The sequence below is a fragment of the Zosterops lateralis genome, assembly GCF_965231275.1.
Source record: "Zosterops lateralis genome assembly, chromosome: 11".
NCBI lineage: Eukaryota > Metazoa > Chordata > Aves > Passeriformes > Zosteropidae > Zosterops > Zosterops lateralis.
Window position 1 is genome coordinate 6,408,839 of NC_139771.1, and position 11,694 is coordinate 6,420,532.

Genomic DNA, 11,694 nt, shown 5'->3' on the forward strand with positions numbered 1-11,694 from the left:
GGCCCGGCCGGGAACGGCCCCAGCCCGTGGGGGTTCCCGCGGGCGATCCCGGCAGCGCGGGGAGCACGGCCCGGCCCGGCCCAGCCCCGTCCCGTCCCGTCCCAGCCCGGTCCCGCTCCCCCGCCCCGCGGCCACCTGTCCCCGCGCTGTCCCCGCTCTCACCGGCGCTCCGGGCGGTGCGGTGACCGCAGCGCGGCCGCGGCGCCCCGCGGGTCGGGCGGGCCGGGCCGGGCCGGGCCGGGCCGGGCGGAGGAGGCGGTGCGGGCCCGCTCCGGAGCAGGAGCAGGCGCGGCTCGCCCGGCCCCGCTGGCTGCGCGGGCCCGCCGAGGAATCCCAGGAATGATGGAATTCTGCGGCGAGCAGGTGGGGAGCGCCGCCCGCCCCCATTGGCCGCCCGCCCGTGACGTCAGCGCCTCATTACCCTAATTGTGCTGACGTCACATCCTCGCAGGTAGGGAGCGCGCGGGCCACGCCCCCCGGGGGAGGAGGAGGGACGCGGGTCCGGGGGTCGCGGGTTCGAGCCCCGACAGCGACAGCAGAGCCCGGGCGGGGACAGCGCCGCTCCTGTGGCACCCTGCTCCAACCCTAAAGCTCTGCCTCCCCCCGCAGGAAAACCACAGGGGAGCAGCACTGAGCTAAACCTACAGGAAAACGGCAACAAAAAACCCTTCCTCGAGAACAAAACACTTTATAAAAGCGGAAAAGTGCGTTTGGAATGAAAGCATCTGGCTCGGCATCCCCAGCCGCGCTGGGACACGCGGGAGTGACGAGAGCCGGCTGTCAGTGCCCGTGCCCGGCTGTCAGTGCCCGTGCCCGGTGCAGGCACAGCGCACATCCTGCACCCAGTGCCGGGGCGCAGTGGGCACTGTGCTGTTGACGCTGGGCGGCGGGGTTTGACAGGATCCCTTCCCCGTGACTCACCCGCCGGGAGGAGCCGCCGGAGCTGAGCCAAGCCGAGCCCGCGGGCACCAGGGCTCCTCTCCCCTCCGCCTGCGGGGCAGAGCTCCCCGGATACCTGAGCATCCTCCCGGATATCGGGATATTCCCATTTCCAGGGGCACAGCATGCTGGACACGGCGCTGCTGGAGAAGGATCACACCTGTTCTCCCCAGCCCAGCCCAGCCCAGCCCAGCCATCCCCCGGGCCCCCTTCGTGCCATTGACAGCCATTGAGGAGCCAGTCTTGCCAAAACTTGGCCTGCTTTTGGCGCTGTTATCGAATCCGGCTGTCGGGCAGCTGAGGAGACGAGCCAGGGTTTCTCCAGGGCACTCTGGAGAACCCGGGAATTGCAGAAATGAGTTCCAGAGGAGGAGAGGACATGGGAAAGTGCCGCTGTGACCGTCTGCTGCCCACCCTGAACATCAGCCACCTCCAAAAGTGCATTCTATCCCCACCGGGGTCTGGGGTGCCTCGGGCGGCTCTTGGAGAGCATTGCCAAGGGAAAGGGACAGTCAATCACCCTGAGCCCGGGAGGGGCCTCGGGGGGCGGCAGCTTTGTGGTGGAACCCAAAAAAAGGAGCACAGGGGCAGCAGAAACACGGAGTGTCTCGGGGGAATCTGCCCAGGGCCTTTCTCCTCCTCCCTGGCTGGGACAGGAGATGCACAAGCACAGGAGAGGCACCAGAAAAGGCAGAAAAGGCCGTGTTTGCTGGAGGAGACTCACCAGGGCCCAGCGGGGTTTATTTGAGGTGCTGGAGCTGGGTTTGTGCTGGAACGGTGCAGGAACATCTCTCCCACACACAGGCAGAGGCGCAGCCAAAGCAGCAGCCCCGGGCAGGGCGTGGGCAGGGAAGGGCAGGGATGAACCCACACACCCTGAACTTGGATTCCTGGAAAGATCCCGAGCCCGTGGAGCCTCTGGCCTGTCCAGATCCCATTTAAAAGTCCATCAGAATCCTGCTGACGCTGAAGTATTTTCATATCCTCGCAAGGACAGGTCATGGGATCTCCGGGCCACCAAAAGTTAGCCAAAAGCACATTCCAGACCTAAATTAAATCCAGATTTAGACTCCACACACTCAGGATATCTAATAGGAACACTTAGATAAAAGTGATTTTATTTTTGATTTTAAAAAATGAAATGCATGTAGTGTCAGAACGACCGTGAACATAATCTTATACACATTGCAAAACCTTCATCTGTGACATCTATAACAATGTAATTTAAAAATTGATGTTGTATTAATAGACTATTGGAGATTATTTTCATTACCAGTGAGCAAGAAGAGGAGTTTGATGATCTAATATTTGGGGAAAAAAAAGTAGTCAAAACAGTAATGTAAAACTTGTTTGAGAAAACAAGACACTGGACAAGAAAAATACCATGAAATATGGAAAACAAAACCACAGGCACTGAGAAAAGATCTGAACCAGACATTGGGACGTATCACAGGAATTAATTGCTGCAGACTAATTACAAGACTTTTTAATATGTATCTCTGAGAAAAAAAAAAAAAAAAAAAAGTCTGCCACTCCTGTTTCTAACTGCTGGAGGGAAGAGGTGGGAAGGGTTTCTTTGTTTAACCAGACAGAGCTCCTGGGATGAGGAGGAGCTGGAGAAAGGAGAGGTCAAAACAGCTTTTGATCCTTTGGAGCTGCTCTTACAGCTCCCAGCAGAAGTTTTGGAGCAGGGTATTTATTAAACATCTAAGGAGCCTGAGGAACATCAGCTGGCTGGGAACAGTGACCCCAAGCATTCCCTACAGACAGACTCCACTGCAGTGAGGTGTCAACATCTGTAAAAAAAACAAAAAAAAAAAAAACAAAAACAAAACAAAAAAAAACCAAACAAAACAAACAAACACACACACACACAAAAAAAAAAAAAAAAAAAAACAAACCACCACACCAACAACAACAGAAAAAATGAAGTGCAAGTTGTCAGACTTGGAATTTGGAATCTTGGAAAACAAATCTTAACACAAGAAAACCTTGTTGGAGCTGCTGAACTCAAGACATGCTGCTCACCAGGGAAATTCACAGATTAGGAAAGCAAAGCCAGTCTTGGGTGATGAGCTGGATTTTGTTTTGTTCGGGTGTTAAAATTTGGTTTTCATTTAGCAGGAACTTTCTAACCCAGTCCTGTCAAAGGCTCTTTGCTGACTCAGGTATCAGCAATAATTTATTTTGCTGAAACCCAAAAACTCCCAAGGATAGCTGAGGGTCTGTAGCTCAACTAAAATCAAAGGGGTGCTTTAGCACCCAGGTAAGGTGTGATGCAAATCCTGGGATGCCACAGCCTGTTCCAAATGTACATTTATCACCAAAATTAATCCCATTCTTCACACAGTGTGGCCAATACAACAGGAGGTTTAACCCCTGTGTGAGGGAGCTGAGACTGTGGCTGGCTGTGGATCTCAGCTGCCTCAGGACCATGTTTTAAGAATTTTTGGGGTATTTTTCAGTACAGAGGCAGGAACAGTCCTGAAACCAGAGGGCAAACCCCCAAATTGGAGTCTGCAGGGAGATCCCATGGCCTGGTCCTACAGACCCCACTCACCCATTAATCCTGTAATTATTATTGAAATTGTCTGACAACTGTTCCATGAGCAACCAAGAAAATAACGCATTTCCACTGTAAAAGGAGTTGGTTTAAAATGCCCTGGGCAAGTTTCTCCCAGCACATGGCCCCAGTCTGGCACTTTTGGGACAGACTGCAGTGTCCCCCACCATAGGACCCAAACCTGGCCTGCTGAACTATGTCTGAGTGATTTCAGGGATTTGTAAGAAAGGCGACAAATGTTGTGTGGCTTCAATCAACAGTGCAAGTGCAGAGCTGCAAAAAGCTCTGCTTTCCTTTGGTGCCCATCTAAGGGAGGAATTTGCCAGCTGGCATCACTGTAGGTAAAAAAAAGGAATTTATGGAAGTTCTTCCAGTTTCTGACTGCCATCCCATTTGGTTTTCAAACCAAACTCTGCACAAAGATGCTGCAGTTGGTGCCAAAAACAAACATTTTCTCCAAGCTATCACAGGCCTCCATTATTTGTCCCAGGTTTAATGAGGCATGGCAGGGCTTTGCCATCCCTGTCAGTCCAATTACAGTGCATGCTTCCATCCATCCACACCTCCTTTAATAAAACAGGTGAATTTTACACCAAGTGACAGCAGGCTTTTAAAATCCATCTCAGAGCAGGTTTTCTCACACACAAATTACGTGGCCTCAGAAGGAAACATCTTTTCAGCGATGTTACCACTCCTAAACCCTGAATCTAAAACTCTTCCTTGCACAAATCCACATTCAGCTGCACTGCAGCTCAAAGCTGCCTTGCATAAAAACACACCCAAAATTCAAAATACGTGAGATTTAATTTTTTTTTGAAGATAGTTTATTATTCATTACACCATGATGTGTTAAATTGCAGTAATTCCAGCCAGACAAGTTGATCCAAACTGTAAAAGTTGATGGAGATGGTTATTTATTACCTGCTTCAAGACAAAGCTTGCCCTCTTCATAATTGTCTGCCCCATCATCCAAGGGAAGATGAAAAGAGACAGAATAATTTCAGTTGGAGCAGGGTCAGGACAGCAGCACCATCTTCAAGCAAACAATGAGATACTTTCAGACTCAAGCAGAACCATGAGCACCACCAACTCTGCTCTCTCAGGACATTTAACCACAGGTACTTTTGGCTTGCTTTGTTCTAGAAAAGGTTTCACCCCATGGAAGTTCCCAGACAAGAGAGCTGAAAAATACTAAACACAAAAGGAGTGTCAGATGAACAGATTAAAAGCAACCCCTGGCCACAATCCACTGTGTTTAATTTGTTGAAGTTTTGTTAAACACTGATAAAAAGACCACGAATGGTTCACAGCAGAATCCAAATGGCAAATTCAATGTAAAGGAAAGGTCAGTACAGTCAGTGATCCACAGCTGACGGTAAATATTCACAGTATCCTCTTTATTATGTACTTTCTTCTTCTGCAGTGAACACCCACATAATAGATCTAACTCCCTATTTGATTTGTATCCTGTTTCTCACACAGGACCAGATGAACTTCAGTCCAACTAGGATCATTAAAATCACGAACAGGTTGCAGCTCCAGATAAGATGCAAAATTCTTTTCAGAGTTTCCACATTAATTCATAACAAGCTACACAATTCCCATCCATCTGCAGGCTGCGAGAAAAGGTTCTTCAGCCACCAGGATCCCTTCTAAACCAAAGCCACCAGCAGCAGGTCACTGGACAAAAGGAACTGGGCACCCAATGATGTCTAAAGCCCTTTGGAATATCCATCTGTCAGCTCAAGGATGGGATCACTCTGGATGAACCAATCTCAGGAAGAACCAAGAACATCTGCTGGATGCAAACACCCCCCCTGACTTTTCACACTGTTCCTCTGGGCCAACTTTGTAGTTCTCACAGCCTGATCTTGCTGATTACTGAGGATTTGGGATTCTTCCAGACTGGGGGTTTCTGCACTAAGGTCAGTTATCTCCTCAGGACAAGTGGATTCTCTCCTCAGTTTTCCAGCTGTGCCCTTTCCAGGTTTTGGGGTTTGTTTTTTTTTTTTTCCCAAAAGGCTCACAGGGGTCGGGCTCTGCTCCCAAGGAATAGGGACAGGGCAAGAGGGAAAGGCCTCAGGCTGGGCCAGTGGAGGCTCAGGGTGGACAGCAGCAGGAATTTCTCCATGGAAAGGGTGCTCAGGCCTTGGAAGTGCCCAGGGAGGTATGGAGTGCCCATCTATGGAATTCCTGGAGGTTGGGCTGGGGACAAAGTGGGGACTGGGGACAACCTGGATTCATTGTTCTAGGAAGGCTTTTCCAACCTGAATTATCCCATGATTCTCTAATACAAATAACACACCAATTTCCAATGCTGTACTGCAAAGGGAATCCTGCTAAAATTAGTCACAGATAAACCAGACAAACAACAGAGGAGACATTCTTTAAACAACAAAAACATCAAGGAAAATAAACCAATCCTGGCTTCAAAAGCAGCTGTGCGAGTACAACCCTTAAATATCATCCACTTAAAAATGCTGTAAGAATTGAAAGTGCAGTGATGGATTTCATCATCTGCTGTTGTCTGCAGGGAACTCACCTTCAACCTGCCAAAAGTGCTGCTGACTCAGTCTCCTCCTTGGCAAGGATCTACTGCAGGGACAGAGTCAACAGGGGCTGCAGGATGAGCACAACTCACCCAACCCCAGACATGAGAGGCAACAAGGGGAAAGAAACAGAGGAGGAAAGAAAATTGTCTAGAATTTCTTGTGCAAATAATTTGGTTTTAAAAAGTTTTGCCCCAGGCTGTAAAGCCAAAGCAATGTGACAGTGTGGTGAGGAGCTGCTCTGTGTCAGCCTTGCTTGGAGCATCCCAGGAAGGGAAAAACTTCCTGGCTCTCATGATGTACAGAGAGTGAGCCAGACACTTCACCACTGCTGAGAGCAAGACAGCTTGAGGATGGCAATATTAAAAGAAAAAACCAAAACCACAAACAAAACCAAAAAACCCAAAACCACTGAATGCTCCCCTCTCATGCTTCACTATGAATCTTAAAACAGGAGTTTTGAAGAAGCTTTGGCAGGAGGTAGAGATGAAGAAAATAATCTCTGTGTGGGAACACAAGCTTTCAAATTTACCAAGAGCACCACAGAGCTAAAGAGATCCCATGTAGAGATGTAATACAAATTAATTCCATAATGAGATGTTTACTATTTACTTGGCTTATTTAATTGAGCAGGGGAGGTATCTTAAATATCGGCTTCAAGGTTTTTAAAGAAGGTTTCAGTACAACAAAGGAAAGTGAAGGAACCAAAACACAGGGTGTTTGGTTTTGGTCAGTTTTTGCTTTGTTTTGCTTTTAAAGACAGCTCCTTGTGGCTGCAAACTCCTCAAGATTAAATTTAGTCACATTTAAAATGAGGAAGAGTCCTCTATACCCACTACACTTGCACAGATTTTCAGTGTGTCTTTGCAACTGCAAAACCTTCCACTTCTCAGAAAAAATATTGTGTATAACCATCCAAACAGTCCCCAGGACTACTGGAAAGGATTTGGCAGAATGCAGGATTATGAAGGCAAAAATTACACGGAAGTTCTCAGACTAAAGATGTAAATAAAATCCTTGGAGTTTGCAGGAATAATTTCAGAATGTATAGTCTGAAGCTTCCTGTTCACGTAGTAAAACTTAATCCATTTCCAAACATTTCTGATTGAAGCAGGCTGAGTAAGAGGTTAAAACATGCAGGAGTGAAGTGATTGCTGCCTCTCCCTAAGGCAGTCATTAAGTTCAGGATCAGTTAGCAACTGTGGTGGAGATTTTTATCTAGAAAAACAGGTAAATAAGGTCACTGCAGAACTTTGTGAAAGCACAGCATCAAACGTGACAGAGCAACTGTTGACTCCAACAAAAAGCAGACCAGAAAAGAGTTCTGTGGAGGTAATGTCTCTTTTTCCTGCAGTAGGGAATGCAAAGAAAAGTAATTTTCTACCCAGACTATATGGCCAGCTGAGTGACTTTGAAAATGAACAATACGTTGTCCCCTCTCAACACCTTACCCAGGCAAAACTATCAGACACACACTGACCTGATATTCTGACCTTTGAAGCATATTTCAACTTCAATTCTATTTTTATCTGAATTGCTGGGAAAAGGCATGAGTCACAACCCTGCTCAGACCCCCCTGCACTGGCCACTCACCAAGGGCTGTGTTTTTATCCTGAACTTTCCCAAGTCACAGCAGGCTCTTGCTTTACCACCTCAGTGTGAAGAAGAAGGAGGTTCAGCCTCCTCAGCCACCCAGAAATTCTGGCCTCTGTGTCCATCTTGATCTTCCCAGTTTTGGCACAGATGTTTGTTACAAACATCAGGAAACTCTGGGATGCTGCAAAGTATTTCTGGCCAGAGAGGGATCCCAGCCCAGCTGTCTGTGCCTATGGGCACCTTCCTCGTGCTCAGGCTCTGCTGACAGGGAAGGTCAACAAAAAACCTAAAGAGAAGCCTCAGGGAAGGCCAGGTGAGAAATACAGGCTCTGCACTTACAGTACAGCTGCAATTTGGGGTGTCCCAGTCAGGCACCTGGAGCAAGTCCCTGCTCCAGCCCTTGGGAAAAGGGGAAATGTAGCCCTGGTTCTGTGCCTGAGGTGTTTTGGTTTTCTGAAATTCTTTTCTTAGGGAATTTTCTGTGAACAGGAGAAATGTTTTTTGTAACTGTACTTATGTTATTTATTCTTTTTTGTAGGAGGGACTTCTCCTTGATGTCCCCTGGTCTGACCAATGTGATTGAAGAGTTTTGCCTTTGTTTCACCAATCAAATTGGTCTGTGTAAAATAGTATAAAAGGGAGACACATCTCAAAAATAAAGGAGTCATTTTCAGCCTTCTGAATCTCAAAGTCTGTGTTGTGGTGTAAAACAGTGTCAGGGAAATGTGCAAGCAGTGAAGAACACATCACACATGTGCTGATGGGGGTCAGTAGCCTGGCTGGTTCAGCTTTGTGCCCTCCCCAAAACCAAGTTTAGGAGCAGCCAAATGATTATGCATGCAGTCAGATTTTGGATTTTTTATTTATTTATTTCCCCTTCTTCCTGTGTGATCCAGTTCATTCCCTCTGGAGCAGGAGGCTGTTCCACACTCCCCTGGCACTGTGGATGTCAGAGGCAGTGAGGCCCATGCTGCTGACTCACCTACACAAACCCTCAGGAGTTTGATTGGGTCCAGGCTCTTCATTACAAAGAAGCCTTTTAAGACACCAGAAATAAATCATCTGCCTGGTTGCCTTTAATGAAAGCTCTGTTACACAGGAAAAAGGGGGAGGGAGCATGAAACAATATCCACAAGCCAGAAAAGAGGGATGTCTGAAGAACAGAATGAAAGACTTGAGAATTAAGTCAAGAAGACAAACAATAAAGTATGGAAATGGAGCAGGAAGGTACAAACAGGAAAGTTACAAACGGAATGAAAGGCTGAAGTGACTTTTCTTCTTTGGTGAAAGAACAACCACACCTCATCAGGACAAAGAGGCAGTAACATATTCCCATGTCCCAACTTCCCGTGCAACAATCCCCGGTTCTTTTAGTGGATTACAGCTGCATGAGCAGAAGAAATCATTTCCACACAACTGGTGGGGAACTTCAAAAGCAGCTAACGAGGCTGAAATCAATCTCTCTTCTCTTAAAAAAGTTTTACATAGCAAAGCTCTGTAACAACTGCCCCAAGTATTCTCTGAACAATGGCGAGGAGTTCAGAGCGAGCTGCTCAGGGCTATGATTCATTCGTGGCTCCCTGCCAGAAAAATAAATACATTCAAGACCAGTGGCCCCAAGGGGAAAGGTAGGCCACTCTTTAAAAAGCACAAGAGGGATGATTTACAGAGCAGAATCCAGTTTTCAGCCTGTATGGATGAGGAGGAAGGACTTTTTTTACGTCTCCCAAAGATTTAGTGCATTTAGGTTTAGACTTGGATGCTGGCAGTGCATCAACAGATGGAGTGAACTGGGAACTGTCGAGCTGGGAACTGCAAAACTCACTGCACAGAGCAAGGAGTGACCTCTCAGATTGCTGCACACAGAGTTCCTAAAGCCCAGTCAAGCCTTGCAGTGGGTATCCAGACCAACAGAGCCAGCTCAGGTTCCAGGAAGGGCAGAGAAGTCCCACCTGTGCAGGGACAGAGGGATCCCCTGGCACAGTGACAGTGACAAACAGAGCTGGGCAGGGCCTGACGCCACTCAGCATCTGCTGCACATAAAACCCCTAATTGGCCTCTAAACAGCAAGCAGGACTTTGCTTTTTTTCCTCTTTTCCCCCACAAAAACATTATTTCTGGGATCAATGCTCAGCCAGCAAGGTGCAGGATGGAGACTGGGGTTTCCCTGTGGGAGTGAGGCCAGCCCATCTCACAGCAGCTGATTTGTCACTGCCCTCTAATGTTCTCACCCACCACTTCAGCAGCCAGAACCTTCAGAACACACCAAAAGCCACTTTCAAGTGTGTCTTTAATATCCAGAACATTCTCTTTAACTGGATTACTAAGGGCTTTTAAAAGAAAGCTGCTTTGAAATGCTAGCAACACTATTTCATCAGTAAAAAATTCCAGATTTACCTGAAGTGGCTGAAATCCCCCAGTTGCACTTTTTATAACATAAACTTTGCAAACTGGGGGACTTTGCCCTCTTATTAATAGGGCCAGAGAATGCCAGGGCCATACTTTGCCCCCATAAAAAAAGGTTGTTCCATCAGCAAAGGGACATTTGAGGGGGTTGTTTTACACATTCTGTCACCAGTGGATAATGCAAAGTGTTGGGAACCTGCCTCTGACCTTACAAAGTTTCCCAGTGATTTATTTCCTATTTCACAGTCATTATTTCCTGAGTCTGGATTAAAACTTCAAACTCAAATATTTGAAAATAATCAATACTTAGAAGTTTCCCTGTGATTAAAGTAAGCCTGTATGAGTCTTATTACATACAACAATGCATTTTCTATTGCATTTCTTTAAATTTATGCTCTGAACTTCTCCCTGGAAACAATTAGCAGACAACTTCACTGCAATAATTTATTTTTTCAAGTGAGATCACTAAATTAAATGTAGCCTGAGAGATGGCTCTGATGATCACACAATACACAAGGAAAAAACCAAACATGCTGATCAGGAAAGATACATTTTATTTCCTTTTTTTTTACCATTAAATTATCTTTTATCATTGACATTCTCACAAATAAAATGAAATATTGGCTGAGCTTATTTCTCTTAAGGAAAATTTCTCAAATTAGCAAACCCACCTGAGTCAGTGTGAAAAATATTCTATTTACAAGAGATCCTCTCAATTTATAGCACCAGACATGGATACTGCCAGCAATGCCCATTTTTTCATGGCATGATTAATGTAAAACTCCAATTTTCTTTAGTTTAATTAATTTAAAGAGAGTTCAAGTTTCATCTTTGTGAGCAGTATTTTAAGGGGGGGGAAAAAAGATAATCAAAGAATCAAACAATCTGTGCTTTTGTTCATAATATTCCCAATTTTCAAGTGTTTTGATGGAATCTTCTGCCAAATAACAAATATTTCAGAGGTCTGCCCAAACAGACCAATGGAATTCTGATTTTCCTTCCAACTCTGGCCCTTGTAACAATGCCCATGAATTGGGCACTTTTCATCTCTGCCTCGTGAGAGGAACACATATTTTTATTATTATTAAATATCCTTATTTATTAATATTATCAAATATCCTTATTAAGGGATGCGACACCTGCCAAGCTGCTCTTTTCCCTCTCCCACACTGAAAGTCACTGTGGCAGATTTTGGGATTCAAGATGTCACAGGAGGATCCTCAGAGGAATTCCAAGGATGAATTTGTCAGGGAAGGAATGTCAGAGGAACAATTTCATGTCTACTAAAAACTCAATGGATTCTCCAGTTCTGTAAATCCCTAAAGGAACTAAATTTGGGATATTGAGCATTTTGAAAGAGACTCTGAGGGTATTTTGGGAAGTAAAGCTACCAACACATAGAAAATGAGAGGCTTTGGGGTTTAATCCATCTGTACAATCAATTTTTTTTTTTACTTAGGGTTCTTCAAAATATACAGGAAAATTCATTTCAGTATTTACAGAGTATAATTCCTTTGCCCTATTGCCAAGAAACCTCCCATTAAAAAAGTTCCTATTTCATTAGGAAAATTGGGCATGTAAATCATCAGAACTGACTTCTTAAATACACTGTAATCTTCTCAAATATGCAAAGTCACATCT